Genomic DNA, 17,056 nt, shown 5'->3' on the forward strand with positions numbered 1-17,056 from the left:
GGCCACTACCAAGATGCTTTCGGAGTCCGGTATTCCGCGAGACTCTTTTTCGACTAAGGATCCTGCAAATGTCTCTACCTTGGATGGGTCAAGAGCCACTGAGCAGGCACCGGCTTCTGAGGAAGTACTTCGGACTACAGATACTTGACACAAACCGACAACTTCTTTCACTTGGTCAGTTCTTTCTAAAACTACCAAATTTCTAAGGCCCAGGGTACAAACCACACCCAAAAAACCGACGACCCAAGCTCAAGCACCTATTTCCTTGCCTCAGTCTCAGATGCTTAAAATGGCAGAAGATCTTATTATGCTTATTAGGGGAAGCCAGGCTACCCTTTCCAAAAGAAAGGCACTTGTCCCCAGTAGTTTTATCTGAACAGGAGTCCAATGACTCTGATACATCTGAATATGAAGATATGCAACCCCTCTCTGCTTATGAGGATTCTTATGCAGAGGAACCCATTCCTTCTGCCTCTCCACCTGAGGATTTTTAATTTGGGGAAACCCTACATTCTTTAAGGGAGCATTTCCAATGGGAATGTCAGGGCTACTCTCAGTCAAAAAAGAGACTCAGGGAATTCTTAGATCTACCACAGCACAGACCTTTGGCCATTCCTGCTGTCCTGGATGTTGTGGATGATGTTTTTATGGAATCCAGTCTGACTCCTGACACCCTTCCTCCTGCTCCCAAGAAACCTGATGGGTACTACAGAGTCCTTGACTTTCACAAATTTCTTTTCAAAACTCCTACTGCTGACCCCAAGGTCATTTCTCAAGGACCTAAAGGAATCAAAGCAACTTCAGCTAAGAATCCCACCCCTCAGATAGGGATTCCCGAGCATTCGACAGATGGGGTAAAAAAAGTGTACACCTCTGCTACTCTTGCTATTAGAGAATTAAACTGTCAGTTCCACATGCTGAAATATCAGCAACATACAGTGGAACCCCTCAAACAAAAATATCTTCTTTTCCTGCTTGTGCAGGAAAAAAAAAGAATTACAAGAGTTAATGTGTTCTGCATGTCACTTAAGCAAGCACACCTTGCAATGTAGTTTTGACACCCTAGAAACATCTTGCAGGGCAGCACTCGCTGGTTCTGTCCTTAGGAGGCATGCTGGGCTGAACAAACAGATTTTGCCAGACCATGTGAAATCCAAATTATTGGATGCACCCTTGAACAAAGACAACTTATTTGGCACAAAGGCAGAAGAGGTCTTAAAAAAGATGGAAGAAAAAGCTAAATCGATGCAGACAGTTAGACTTCTTACAGGTCCAGCCACCAAGGTTCACTAGGCATTGCCCCTCCAAGCACTGGTCCTTTCCTGCCCCCTCCAGGCCAGCTCAGCCCAGACTGAGGGGAATCAGACCCCCCCCCCCCCAGACGGCCACAAGGAATGCAGAGATCTAAGGAATGGAGTTCCTCCTCTTCAAAAACAGGGAGTGCAAAGCCACCCCCTTATGGTAAAAACTCACAATAACTTTACACTTCCACCCCCTACCTCTGCCCACCTGCTTGTGCCCCTAGGAGGAATATAATCTTTCCACGCAAGCAACTGGGCCACCAGTGCCAACAACCGATGGGTCCTCAACATAGTGTCCCAGGGATACAGATTTTATTTCCACACTTGGCCAACCCCAAAAGGGTTCCCAGATCTTCCTCCAAACCAGTTGGCAGAGGCCAAAAAGCAGTCCTTTTCCTGCCCTCCATGAGGGCAGTATAGCATGTTCCTGCAGAACAGATAGGCCAAGGTTTCTATTCCAGACTCTTCCTGGTACCCAGAAAAGAGGGCACATGGTGCCCCATCGTTGATCTATCCATTCTAAACACCTGTCTGGTGATACCAAAATTCAAAATGCTCACCCTCCAGCAGCAATCAGGGAATCATGCAGGAAAAACCTATGTCTCAGTGCAGGATCTGTGCGCTTTCAGTTCTCTGTGCTTCCCTTTGGCTTATCCACTGCTTCGAGTTTTCACAAAATGTCTGGCTCCCGCCATTGCTTTTTGCAGACAAAGAAATATTCAAATTTACCCATACATAGATGACTGCCTGATTTAGGCCAGGAAAAGCTGCTACAGCACCTGACTTTTGTAAAGGACCTACTGACCCTCCCTGGGGTATACTATCAACGAAAAGAAATCAAAACTAGACGCCACACAAAAAAATTGTATTCCTGGGAGCAAACCTGGACACAGCATCCCAGATGGCATTCCTTACTCCAGAAAAACAAGCCTACCTGACAGGCTACTTCTCTCAACTAGCCACCAGAACCCAGTTATTCGCATGGAAAATCCTGCAAGCTCTGGGGTTCATGGCCTCCTGCATGCTACTCATTCCGTATGCCAGACTGCATATGAGGAAACTACAATGGTACGTAAAAAGCGTTTGGTGTCAACACTCTCAAGACCTGAAAACTGTCATACCAATGATACCTTGTCTAAGGAAAGATTTTCTTTGGTGGGCAGCAGCATGCAACCACAACAAGGTAATTTCCTTTTCACAACTCCACACCGCCCAGACCCTCACCACAGATGCATCAGACTATGCCTGGGGGTGGGCACCTGGATGGCAGGTGCATTCAGGGCCATTGGAGCCCAAATCAAATACATCTGCATATCAACCAAAAAGAGATGCTAGCTGTTCAGCACACCCTGACAGCTTTCAGACCCCTACTCTCCCCGAGGCCTCTACTGATCAAAACAGACAACACCACAGTGATGTGGTATATCAACAAGCAGGGAGGGACTCACTCTTGTCTTCTCTGCAGGCTCACCATGACCCTTTGGCTCACTGCCTCAGCCATGCAACTACACCTGCTAGCGCAATTCCTGCCAGGCTCCCTCAGCTCTCTGGCAGACAACTTAAGCAGAAACCTGCTAGATCCACACAAGTGGCAGCTAGACCACAGAACCTTCACCCTTGTAACCCAGAAATGGGGCACCCCGAAGGTGGACCCGTTTGTGTCCCACTCCAATCATCAGCTCAACAAATTCTACACCAGGGAACCTCAAAGCAAGGCCTGGAAAGTGAATGCTCTATCCTTCCAGTGGGTAAACCTCTCTGTCTATGCATTTACTCCTCTACCACTCATTTCAAGGGTACTGCTCAAAATAAGGGAGGATAAACTGAGGGCATTCCTGATTGCCTCAGACTGGCCTTGCCAGCACTGGTACCGACTGCTGCGCAGCCTGTCAACCCTGCCACCATGGCACCTACCTCAAATCCCAACACGCCTGACCCAGAGGAATGGAGAATTCATGCATCCCCAATTGCAGACCATCAAACCAGCACCCTGGCTTATTTCCTGACCTCTCCTCAAGTTGCCAGCCTAAGCAAACAAGTAGTCCTAGATGTTAGACATGAGGCCAGATGCCCCAGCACTAGAAAATCCTATGCTGACAAGTGGAAAAGGTTTTGCACCTGGATCCAGGCTAAGGGAGCTGGAATGGCACAGCCCTCCCTACCTCTCATCCTGAAGTACCTAGCAGACCTACTACACAGGAGTCTGTCCTTCCCTTCTATTAAAATCCATGCCTCTGCCATCTCTGCTCATTACAGCACAGAGCCACCTCTCTTCTCACACCCTGTCATCAAACAACCTCCTAAGAGGGGCTAACAAATTAAGGCCACACAGAAGAGCTGCTACCCCAGCTTGGAACTCTAACTTTGTCTTGGAAAAGCTCACCCTACCCCCCCCCCCCTTGAACCTACAGCTTCAGCAGAGTTAAAATGCCTCTCTTGGAAGACAGCCTTGCTTCTGGATATCGCTTCAGCTAGAAGAGTATCAGAGCTACAAGCACTCATGGCTGTAGAGCCCTTCATCATTTTCCATGCAGACAGGGTCCCCCTCAGAAATAACCCATTCTTCATGCCTAATTTGGTGTCCAGTGTGGCTCTCAACCAATCCACTCATTTACCCACCTTTTTCTGTAACCCACAAAACAAGGGGGAAAGGATTCTGCACTTTCTAGATGTGCTCAGACAGCTCAGATTCTATCTGGACAGGACTAAATCTTTTAGAAAAACTGATCAATTGCTAGTCAGCTTCGCAGAAGGGGCAGAGGGCAAGGCCATATCCAAAAAACAATCTCTAAATGCAGAGTGTTCTGCATCCATTTCTGCTACAAACAGCATGGGAAACCACCCCCATAGGGGGTCAGGACACATTCCAACAGGGCAACCTCCACCTTTGCAGCTGTACTCCGAGGGGTACCCACCAGGGACATCCTGGAGGCTGCAACATGGACATCTGTTCATACCTTCACAAAGCATTACCACCTGCCTTCCTTCTCCAAAACCAGGGCAGGCTTTGCCACCACAGTCTTGCAGGGCATCCTTGCCAGCCCCCAGTCTTCTTGACTGCCTCCACCCTTTTCTTCAGCTTTGGGAATCAACCCAAATATGATAACTGCAACAGTGAAACATGAAGAACATAGTACAGTTGTGTACACTTAGCATAAATGTAGATGTTCAAGTGTATTCACTGTTGCAGTCCTGGTTTCCCTCCCTCCATCCCCCTTGTCTCTCTCTCTCTGTCTCTCCCCTTATAGGGAATGTTTGGTATTTAGTTTCTACTGGTGGTGTTCTTCCACCATAACCTAACTCCCTGTCTGGGGGCTCCTGAGAGTTAGGGCAAGAAATACTGATGTAATGGCATAGGCTGCCTGATTTTATACCATGGAGCGACGGCAACCAATGCAAAAATACTAAGCCTCTGGTATTCGGGCCGACGATAACCCAAATGTGATGGATAACCCAAATGTGATGACTGCAACAGTGAATACACTCGAACATCTACATTTATGGAAAGTGTACACAACTGTACTTTTCTCTTCCCTTCACAAAACCACACTCATCTAAGCCTATCACCTTTGCATTTCTCTTAGCTTTTATAGACATAAGTACTTTGTAGTCCTGGTTTAAAAGTGGAATAAATGTTTGTAAAGTTGGATCTGAAGGGTTTTTACCTTTTTTAGGAGCAGTGCAGTCACCACAGATTTCTTTCAAGATCCTGGTACCCTGCCCCCCCCCCCCTCACACACACCCACACCTTCTTCCAAAACATTACCACATGTTCATTTTGTTACACTGCTGCAGTCATTACACTTGGGTTATCCTGCCGTCAGGCAGTTCCCCAGTCAGCCTGAGTTCCTAAGTCTTTGTCCAGCATCGGTTGCTGTCGCCTCCTCCCTGACGTTAGTGCGACAGGGGTATATAAGATGCAGCCGACGCCATTTTCTTCCATCTTTTTTGCCGTGCGGTGCCCGAAGCAAAAGCAGTTCGCAAGTGCCGGTCGGCCGTCTCCTGAGATTTTCATTCCGAATCCAGAACCGAAGTCTTCTACAAAGTTAAGTACCCCGTTGGGAAAACTTTTTCTTGCCTCAGACCGATGTCAGTAAAAGTTAATAACTGTATTTCTCGTGGGAAGCAAATACCTCATAAGGATTTCCATTCTTATTGTATCCCGTGCCTAGGCCCAGACCACAACGTCACTGGTTGTCAGTTTTGTGCTAGGTTTAACAAGCGCACTATTAAACTTCGGTTTGATTTTTGCCCGACATTATTTTGGTAGAGAATTCAATTATACCATGCTGTCGGAACTTCCGATGACCGGAATACATAAAAAGCGCAAAGACAAGAATAGGCATCCGAGGCCCAAAACGGACGACGAAGCCTCTTCTAGGCCAGTCGCCGGTTCTCCAGTTTTCAGCAAGGCGCCTTCGCAGCCCCTGACCGCTTCTGTAGAACCACAGGCCGCCTCTGACTCCCACGTGGAGATGGCTTGGCCTTCGGACGCACAAGTTATTCAGCCTACCGTAACTAACCCTTCAGAGGGATCCGGAGTAGCTGAGCTACCCGCAGCTTCAGACCTACTCAGTTAAGCATTAAACCCTCTGCTAAGTCTAAGCCTCCTTTAAAAACAAAGAAACAAATACAGCATTCTCCAGGACAGACCTCCATGCCTAAGAAACAAATGCTCAAAATGGCCGAAGACCTAATCACTCTGATCAGGGGGTCCGATCCCCCTCCTGATAAAAGGCCTAGACAGGATGCAGACTATGACTCATCCGACCAGGTCTCCATCTCTTCAGATTCATCCTCAGACCTAGGATATTCTTTACCCCCTTATGAGGATTCTGATGCTGAGGAGTCAATTCCATCAGCCTCTCCGCCTGAGGACTACTCCTTTGGGGAAACCTTACATACCATGAGGGAGCATTTCCATTGGGAAGGCCAGGATTACTCAGAATCCAAGAAAAGGCTCAGAGACTTCCTTTTATTACCTCAACACAGACCCCTTGCTTTTCCGCCAGTGTTAGATATTATGGATGATGTGTATACTGAATCCACCTTAAATCCTGATTCCTTACCTCCAGCCCCAGTTAAACCTGACAGATACTACAGAGTCCCTGACTCACAAATTTCTGTATAAAAGCCCTGTTGCTGACCCTGAAACTATTTCTCGGGGACCCAAAGGGGTTAAGGCCTCATCAGCCAAGAATCCATTTCCCTCTGACAGAGATTCCAGAGTATTAGACAGATGGGGAAAGACAGTATATACGTCTGCAACTTTAGCAATGAGAGCCTTAAATTGCCAGTTTCACATGCTAAAATATCAGCAATTTTTTATGTCTCAATTGAAACAAAAAATGCTTCCAGATTCAGATACTCCTAATTTTAAAGAAATGCAGGATTTATTGCATGCAGCTGAACAAGTGGGAAAACATACTTTGAAATGTGGTTTTGATTCTTTAGAGGCCTCCTGTAGAGCAGCAGTTACAGGCTCTGTCATTAGAAGACATGCTTGGTTAAAGGAACATACGTTACCAGATCATGTTAAAGCAAAATTATTGGATGCACCTTTGCAGCAGAGGACGTGTTATTTGGAGTTAAGGCAGAAGAGGTATTAATGAAAATGGAGGATAAGGCAAAATCTATGCAAACGGTGAAGGATTTCTTACAGGTTCAACCTCGTCGATTTAGCAGAAATTGGCCAACTAAGAACTGGTCCTTTACAGTTACAGACAGACCTCAAAGGGGCAGATACAGACGTCCAAGAGGTAGAGGTCAAGCACAAGGTCCTTACAGGCCTCGACAATGGGTTGCATCAGGCCAGAAAGAAGGGGAAGACAGGCCCCAACCATATAAAAAGCAGCCCCAATTACTTCCCACTACAGCTGCCAAACAGCTCTCTTGGCAGCCCCCTTGGGAGGAAAACTGGCACTTTTCTATCACAATTGGCATATGATCACCAAAGACAAATGGGTTCTCAACATTGTATCTCAAGGTTACAGGTTCCATGTTCACACCCTGCCAAGGTTAAAAGGAATGCCAAATCTGCCACCAAATCAATGGGCAGAGGCTCAAAAGCAAATTACAGCACTCGTGGATATGAGAGCTATTCAAAAGGTCTATCCTTTTCCCCTATTAAAATTCATGCCTCTGCTATCTCTGCTCATTTCAGCACTGAGCAACCTCTTTTCTCACACCCTCTCAAACTGTTCCTCAGAGGGGCTAGCAACTTGAGGCCACCCAGAAGAGCTCCTACCCCAGCTTGGGACCTAAACTTTGTGTTAGAGAAACATACCCTGACCCTCTTTGAACCACAGGAGCAAGGACAAGGATTTTACTTAAGACTCTTTTCTGGTTCCCAGAAAGGACAAAGCCTGGAGGCCCATTCTGGATCTTTCTTCTCTAAACACTTACCTGGATGTTCCGAAATTCAAAATGTTGACACTACAGCAGCTTCTTCCCATGCTGGGCAAGAAAGCTTGGCTCGTGACCTTAGACCTCAAGGAGGCATATCTGCATGTCCCTATCAGACAAAACTGCAGAAGATACCTCAGATTCATTGCTGGTTCAATGCACTATCAATTCTCTGCACTGCCCTTTGGCTTATCTACTGCGCCCAGGGTCTTCACAAAGTGCCTGGCACCAGTAATTGCATTTTGCAGACAGAAAGGAATTCAAATTTATCCGTACCTGGACGACTGCCTGATTCAAGCAGAGAACAAGGACAGTCTTCTAAAGCATCTGGCATTTGTAAAAAAGTTATTAAGTTGCCTGGGGTACACAGTAAACGAAAAGAAATCAAAACTAGTGCCCTCACAAAAGATAATATTCCTGGGTGCCAGCTTGAACACAACGGCCCAGATGGCTTATCTCATGCCAGACAAGCAAGGACAACTGACTCAATACTTTCAGTTGATGGCAACAAAGACCCAACTCCCTGCAAGAAAAATTCTGCAGGCCTTGGGTTACATGGCATCTTGCATACTACTAATTCCATATGCCAGACTGCATATGCGGAAACTACAATGGCACCTAAAGAATGTATGGTCTCAACACTGTCAAAGTTTGGAAACAGTTATACCACTAATTCCTTGCCTTCAACAGGAGTTTTGATGGGCTCAAGCTTGTCACCTCAAGTGACAGCCTTTTACTCAACCCACAGCCAGGCAAACACTGACAAACAGATGCATCGGATTACGCCTGGGGGAGCACACATGGCAGTCAAATGTATTCAGGGCAAGTGGCCCACAGAACAAAGGCATCTTCACATCAATCAAAAAGAGATGCTAGCTGTACAAAATGCCCTTATAGCTTTCAAGGACCTGCTGCATCCAGGACAACTACTACTAAAGACAGACAACACCACAGTTTATGTGGTACATAAGTAAGGGGGCACTTGCTCCTACCCCCTCTGCACACGAGCCATGACCTTGTGGAACACAGCTCTAAACTGTCAGGTTCATCTGCAAGCACAATTCCTGCCAGGAGAGAAAAACACACTGGTAGACGACTTAAGCAGAAACATCATGGATCCCCACGAATGGGAATTGAATCCACAAATATTCAGAATGATAACACAGAAACGGTGGAGCCCAGACATAGATATGTTTGCATCCCCAATGAACTGCCAGCTACAGAAATTCTGCACAAGGAGTTACCATCCACAAGCATGGAAAGTGGATGCCCTCTTATTCAGATGGAAAAACCTACAAGTATACGCTTTCCCACCACTACCTCTCCTGCCAAAGGTACTCATAAAAGCCAGGCAAAAAGAGCCAAAGATGATCCTGATTGCACCAGACTGGCCACGCCAGCACTGGTACCCAATCTTAAAGAACTTAGCACAAGGACCACCCTGGATTTTGCCTCAAATCCCACATCTGCTGACTCAGCACAACAATCAGATACTACACAGCCAGCTAAAGACCTTAAACCTAGCTGCATGGAAGATTACTTAGTCAAGCAAGCAATGCATCTCTCCAAAGCTGTTATGGATGTCATTCTGGAGGCCAGAAGCCCTAGTGCCAGGACAGCCTATTCGGATAAATGAAAGAGATTCTGTGCCTGGAACCAGGCTCACAGCCTTGACCCTCTTTTTCCAAACATTCCTCAGATACTACAGTATTTAACTGAGCTGCTGGACAAAGGCCTCTCCTTCTCATCCATCAAGATCCACTCCTCTGCCATCTCTGCTCATTACAACACAGATCCACCAATTTTCTCTAATCCTTTGCCAAGACAGTACCTCAGAGGAGCAAAAAACATAAGACCGCCCTGTAGAGCACCTACTCCAACTTGGGACCTCAACTTTATTTTGGAAAAATTAACTTTACCTCCTTTTGAGCCAGCTAACAGCAGAATTAAAATATATCTCTTGGAAAACTACTCTGCTCCTGGCATCAGCACTAAGAGTTTCAGAATTACAGGCACTAATGGCAGTGGAACCTTTCCTCATTTTCCACCAGGACAGGGTGTCTTTAAGAACTAACCCTACATTTATGCCAAAGGTGGTATCCAGTGTGGCTCTAAACTATTCATTTGCCAACTTTTTATCCAAAACCACAGAATAAAGGGGAGAGACTACTGCATTGTTTGGACGTTCGCAGGCAGTTACGCTTCTACTTGGACAAAACCAAAGCTTTCAGAAAATCTGAGCAATTATTGGTAGCATATGCTGCAGGAGCACTGGGAAAAGCCATTTCAAAACAGACTATTTCAGAATGGATAGGACATTGTATACGTTTCTGCTATACACACCATGGGAAACCTGTACCAAGCAGCATTAGATCTCACTCCACCAGGGCAACAACCACTTCAACCGCCTACCTCAGAGGAGTACCTACCAAGGATATTTTGGAAGCCGCAACTTGGAGTTCTGTGCATACCTTTGCCAAGCATTACCATCTGCCTCTATACTCTAAATCCAGAGCTGGCTTTGCCACTGCAGTGCTGCAGGGCCTTATAGCCACCCCTAATGCCTTATAGAACCAGCCACCCTACCTCAACTTTGGGGTTCTACCCAAGTGTAATAACTGCAGCGGTGTAATACGATGAACATAGTACAGTTTTGTACCTACCATAAATGTAGATGTTCGAGTGTATACACTGCTGCAGTCCAGGTTACCCTTCCTCCTTCCCCTCTTACTTGCTGGTACGTACCTATGTCTTCTACCCTTTACTACCTATAGGGAGTATTTGCTTGTAGCTGAAGGTTGTTGTTTGCTTTTCTTATGTATGTTTTATTAGCAATTTGAATTGCCTATCTATTTGGGGGCACCTGACATCTGAGGCAAGAAAAACTGAAGAAAATGACGTCTGCTGCATCTTATATACCCCTGTCGCACTGATGTCAGGGCGGAGGCGACAGCAACCGACGCCGGACCAAGACTTTGGAACTCAGGCCGAATGGGGAATTGCCTGACGGCAGGATAACCCAAGTGTAATGTCTGCAGCAGTGTATACACTCGAACCTCTACATTTACGGTAGGTATAAAACTGCACTTTTCTTCACTCGTAATTCCAACTTTCCAAAGGAATATTGTTTGTTCCTTGACTCATCCCAGTTGATTGACTCGTCATTTTTATTTAATTTCCTTTTGTTTTAGCAATTACTTGTTCATCCTCATTTTTCTGTAACCTTGTCATAACTGAGTTTTCCGTAATTCCATTTCTGCCTTTTCTTGTTTTCCCATTCTTGTGCTTTGTAGAGATTTTCTTAACATTTCTGAAACATCTCCAGTAACTCTATAGGATCTCTGATTATTTTTCTTGTAGGTGCTCTAGTTTTAACTTTAGCTTCTTCTACTTTAAGTTATTGGTATAAAGGTTTTTGCATTCTAGAATTGATCAAAAGCAGTTGCTTAACTTTAACCTTTTTAAACTCCTGTATTATAATATCAAGATAATCACTTATTTTCTCTTTAGAGCTCCACATTTGCTGATGTTCTTGTTCTAAGATTCCCCTTCAGCAGTACTGAGACCTTTTGTCAACATCCTCTAAGTAATTCTTATTATTTTTTTCCTGTATATTTATTTTTTATTTCTACCATCCTTTTGAATTCCGTTTTCATTTTCTCACTCACTGTCTATCCCTTCTGAAGTAATATCTGTCAGTCTTCCCTAATAACTCTGGAATGTAGACGCTACCCATACCTAAAATTCCTTTCATTAACAGATAAGTAGAAAAGTGACTGCCATCATGTTTACATCATTATCTGCATCTTTCTTAGTTTTCATTGATGCATTATCCAATATAGTTATTGGGTGGGTCTCAAAGTTTTCAGTTAAATATGGGTGCTCCTGTAAAATATGTCTTCTTATTCATTCTAGCCCAGTTATTGTATCTTGGGTAATAATATGTCAACTTTGAGTTCCTGTTGCTGAATTCATAGATTGCAAACCAAATATTTTCATATAGGTTCATAGGTAAATATTAGGCTGTCTGTCCTTGCAGGCTATTTTAAGCCTAGCCAGTTTCCTTTTTTGTGCTCGAAATAACCTTATCCCATTTGGTTATAGATTGAACTTGCCCATCCTGCAGTCGATAATTATATATCGCCCCTAATGAGAATAACCGGGATAAATACCGTAGATAATATGAGGAAGACCCATGCATGGACAAAGCATTTAGGAACTGCCTTTGTCCATTAGTAGTATAGGGAGCAATCATGGGATACCTTTTTCTGTTTCCTATCCATAGATCGAAGTTGCGATTGAATATGAACAGGGATGAGCTTTGTTTTATGTGGACGGAAATGTACCTGTCCCTCCAAACCATTCTTTTGATGTTGCAGAAGAGGTTTATATTCTTAGAATATTTCTGATGCCATTTGACTTGCTGATGTGTAGAAAATCCATCAGTAATGGATTGGAGGGTGCCTTGTGTGCCAGACTGAAGTCACCGCTAAGCAAGTCTGCAGGATGTTCTTCGTGTTTCACTGTTGCAGTCATTACATTTGGGTAATCTGCTGACAGGCTGCCCTCATTCGGCCTGAATTCCAAAGTCTTGGGTCCTGTGTCAGTTGCTGTCTCCTCTTCCATGACGTCAGGTCATCAGGGGTATAAAACAAGTAGCCATCTCCATTTTCTTTAGTCTTTCTTGCCGCGCGGTGCCCGAAGCAGTAGTAGTTTGGAAGTGCCGGTCGGCCAATTCCTGAAATTTTCGAGTTTCAGAACCAAAGTCTTCACTAAAGCCAAGTACCCCGTTGGGGAAACTTTTTTCTTGCTCCTTACCGATGTCAGAAAAAGTTAATTGTATTACTTGTGGGAAGTAAATACCTCATAAGGATTTCCATTTATACTGTATTCCTTGCGTAGGCCCTGATCACAATGTGCCTGGCTGTCGGCTTTGTGCTAGATTTAACCAACGCATTATTAAGCATCTGTATATTTTTTTTCAAAGTATTTTGGAAACAGATTTAACTACCCTGCAATGTCGTCGGATAGCAGTCCGACTACTGGAGTACACAAACGCAAAGAAAAGGACAGAGACAGACCGTCGTGGTCCAAAAGCGACGACGAAGCTTCTCCTAAGCCAGTCGCCGGTTCTCAGTGAGGTGCTTTTGCAGCCCCTGATACCCGCTACTTTCGAGTCGCAGGCCCCTAGCGAGACCCATGTGGAGTCCGGCAAGCCACGAGATACTCAAATTATTGCACCCACGGATGTTTCTCCCTCGGATGGGTGCGGAGCCGCTGAGCAGGCACCGGCTTCTGAGGGTGTATTCAGGCCTCAACATTTTTATATAAAACCGACGACAGCTGCAAAACCAAAGACAAAAGCAACTTCTAAAGCTAGAAAAATGACGCATGAGCCAAGTGCACAGGCCGCTATGCCTAAAAAACAGATGATCAAAATGTCTGAAGACCTAATTACCTTGATTAGGGGTTCCCAACCCCCTCCTGATAAGAGACCTAGGCAAGACACTGATTATGAATCTTCAGATCAGGTTTCTATTTCTTCTGACTCCTCTTCTGATCAGGAATTATCTATACCTCCCCATGAGGATTCTGATGCAGAGGAATCTGTCCCTTTTGCATCACATCCTCAGGATTATTCATTTGGAGAAACCTTGAATACTTTGAAGGGCATTTTCACTCTGACAGTCAAGATTTCTCAGAATCAAAAAAGAGGCTCAGGGATTTCCTTCTTCACCCTCAGCACAGGCCTTTAGCCATACCCCGTTTTAGACATTGTGGATGATGTGTTTTCTGAGTCAAGCTTGACTCCTGACTCCTTACCTCCGGCTCCCAGCAAGCCTGATAGATATTACAGGGTCCCTGACTCTCACACATTTTTATTTAGAAACCCTGCTGCTGACCCTGAAACTATTTCACAGGGTCCAAAGGGAGTTAAAGCTTCAACAGCAAAAAATCCTACCCCCTCTGACAGAGACTCAAGGGCACTGGACAGATGGGGAAAGAAGGTTTATACATCTGCAACCTTGGCAATTAGGGCCTTAAACTGCCAGTTTCATATGCTCAAGTATCAACAATATGTTATGGAATTGCTGAAATAGAAAATGATGATTTCTGAATGTGCAGAAAATAAAGAATTGCAGGAATTATTGCATGTAAAAATCTACTGCCGATCATTAGCGGACCGGAGTTCCGCTGTGGCGACCCCTAAAAGGGAAAAGCCAAAAGACACAAACAAAACAATTGCATGCAGCTGAACAAGTTGGAAAGCATACTTTACAATGTGGTTTTGATTCCTTGGAGGCCTCCTGCAGGGCCGCAGTTACTGGATCTGTGATTAGGAGGCATGCCTGGCTAAAGGAGCAAAATTTGCCTGATCATGTTAAAGCTAAATTACTGTATGCACCTTTACAGCATGATACGCTGGTGTTAAGGCAGAAGAGGTTTTAAAGAAAATGGAAGAAAAAGCTAAGTCTATGCAAACTGTAAAAGACTTCTTACAAGTGCAGCCACCAAGATTCAGTAGACACTGGCCTACAAAAAATTGGTCCTTTCGTGTGTCCGACAGAGCTCAAAGGGACAAATTCAGATGCCCTAAAGGTTCTAGATACCAGGCACAAGATTCTTACAGGTCAAAGCAATGGGGTGCTTCTACCTCCAAATCTGGAGGAGATAAAGCACAACCCTACAGAAAACAGTTCCAATGACTTCCCTCTACCATCACCAAGTACTTACCTTTTGGCAGCACCCTTAGGGGGAAAATTAGCACTTTTTGCTCAAAATTGGCATTTAATAACCCAGGACAAGTGGGTGTTAAACATAGTATCACATGGATACAGATTCCATTTCCATACTCTGCCAGTGGCAAACGGTTGGCCGAATCTGCCAAAACAATCAGTGGGCAGAGGCACAGAAACAGGTTACTTCCCTCATGGATATGAGCGCTATTCAGTCAGTACCAGAACAGGAAAAAGGACTAGGTTTTTACTCGACTGTTCTTGGTACCCAGAAAGGACAAGGCCTGGAGGCCAGTACTGGATTTATCAATTTTTAACAAATTCCTGGACATTCCAAAATTCAAAATGCTAACTTTGCAGCAGCTTCTGCCCATGCTGGGCAAGAATGCTTAGCTGGTGACATTAGACCTAAAAGAGGCATACCTGCATGTCCCAATAAGGGAATTGTGCAGAAGATACCTCCGTTTCAAGGCTGGCTTAATGCATTACCAATTCTCTGCACTGCCTTTTGGCTTATCTACTGCGCCCAGGGTCTTTACAAAGTGCCTGGCACCAGTAATTGCTTTTTGCAGACAAAGAAGTATACAGATATATCCTTACTTGGACGACTGTGTCATTCAAGCAGAGAACAAGGACATTCTTCTTCAGCACCTGGCGTTTGTCAAAAGGCTTCTACCATGCCTAGGGTACACAATAAACAAAAATATATCACAACTGGTACCCTCTCAAAAGATAACATTCCTGGGTGCAAGCTTGAATGCAACTGCCCAGATGGCGTTCCTCACGCCAGACAAACAAAGGCAGCTGACTACTTAGTTCAAACTGATGGCAACAAAAACCCAGTTATCTGCAAGACAAACTCTGCAGGCTTTGGGGTTCATGGCGTCCTGCATTCTACTGATTCCATATGCAAGACTGCATATAAGGAAACTTCAATGGTACCTAAAAAGTTTATGGAATCATCATTGTCACAGTCTGGAAACAATGATTCCTCTCATTCCCTGCCTACAACAGGAGTTTCTAGAGTGGGCAAAGGCATGTCACCAAAACATGGGACGGCTCTTCACTCTACCCCCCGCCAGCCAAACCTTAACAACAGATGCATCAGATTATGCATGGGGGACCCACTTGATGGGAAGATGCAGTCAGGGCATATGGACCCCAAAACAAGTGCATTGCATATCAACCAAAAGGAGATGGTAGCTGTTCAAAATGCCCTGACAGCCTTCAAGGATTCATCCAGGATAACTACTGATAAAGATGGACAGCACCACAGTTATGTGGTATATAAACAAGTAGGGGGGCAAGCATTCATACCCCCTTTGCAGACTAGCCATGACATTGTGGGACACAGCTTTGACTTACCAAGTACATCTACAAGCTCAATTCCTGCCAAGAAAACAAAATACTCTGGCAGACGATTTAAGCAGAAACCTTATGGACCCTCACGAGTGGAAACTAGATCCACAAGTCTTCAGCATGATAACAGAGAAATGGGGGAGCCCGGAAATAGATCTGTTTGCCTCTCCTCAAAATTATCAGTTGAAAAGATTCTGCACAAGAACTCGTCACAGACATGCGTGGAAAGTGGACGCCCTATCCTTCAGTTGGAAAAACCTATCAGTTTACGCCTTTCCTCCTCTGCCTCTTCTTCCCAAGGTCCTACTAAACGTCAGACAAGAGAAACCAAAGATGATACTAATTGCCACAGACTGGCCACGCCAATACTGGTACCCAGTCCTAAGGAACTTGTCTCAGTACCCAGCTTGGACCTTACCTCAAAGACCTCAATTACTGTCCCAGCAAAACAATCAGGCCCTGCACAATCAGCTCCAAACACTCAACCTGGCAGCATGGCTGATCATGTAGTTATGCAAACAACACCTCTCAGTAAAGCTGTGATGGATGTCATTTTGGAAGCCAGAAGGCCTAGTACTAGAAAATCTTATGCTGATAAATGGAAGAGATTCTGTACTTGGAATCAAGCAAAAGGAACGGATACAGCAGAACCGAATTCCTCAAATATTACAATACGCGACTGAGATGCTTGACAAAGGCCTATCTTTCTCATCAATCAAAATCCATGCCTCTGCTATTTCGGCTCATTACAATACAGAGCCACCAATCTTTTCTCATCCTTTACTAAAAAAGTATCTTAGAGGAGCCAGAAAATATAAGGCCTCCCAGAAGATCACCAATACCTGCATGGGACCTGAATTATGTGTTGGAAAAGCTCACCCTGCCTCCATTTGAACCAGCTGCTACTGCAGATCTAAAGTTCTTATCATGGAAAACAGCTCTGCTCCTAGCAATTACTTCAGTGAGAAGAGTCTCAGAGCTACAAACCCTCATGGCTGTGGAGCCTTTTATCATATTTTACCCAGACAGGGTGTCTGAGGACCAATCCTTCATTTATGCCTAAGGTGGTTTCCAGTGTGGCTCTTAACCAAACTATTATCTGCCAACCTTTTATCCAAATCCACAGAACAAGGGGGAGAGAATTCTGCATTCCTTGGATGTACACAGACAACTAAGATTCTACTTGAGCAGGACTAAAGCTCTAAGAAAAACTGAGCAACTACTAGTGACATATGCTGCAGGATCAGAAGGAAA

The 17,056-nt window shown here is 44.8% G+C and overlaps 1 protein-coding gene across 1 annotated transcript in view; it reads left to right on the forward strand.

The window, feature by feature from the left end:
* VPS37A (VPS37A subunit of ESCRT-I) overlaps nt 1-17,056 on the forward strand; it is a 1,253,527-nt gene that overhangs the window by 762,614 nt on the left and 473,857 nt on the right. The window lies entirely within an intron of this gene.

The sequence above is a fragment of the Protopterus annectens genome, chromosome 2.part1, assembly GCF_019279795.1.
Source record: "Protopterus annectens isolate FY-2018-M chromosome 2.part1, PAN1.0, whole genome shotgun sequence".
NCBI lineage: Eukaryota > Metazoa > Chordata > Ceratodontiformes > Protopteridae > Protopterus > Protopterus annectens.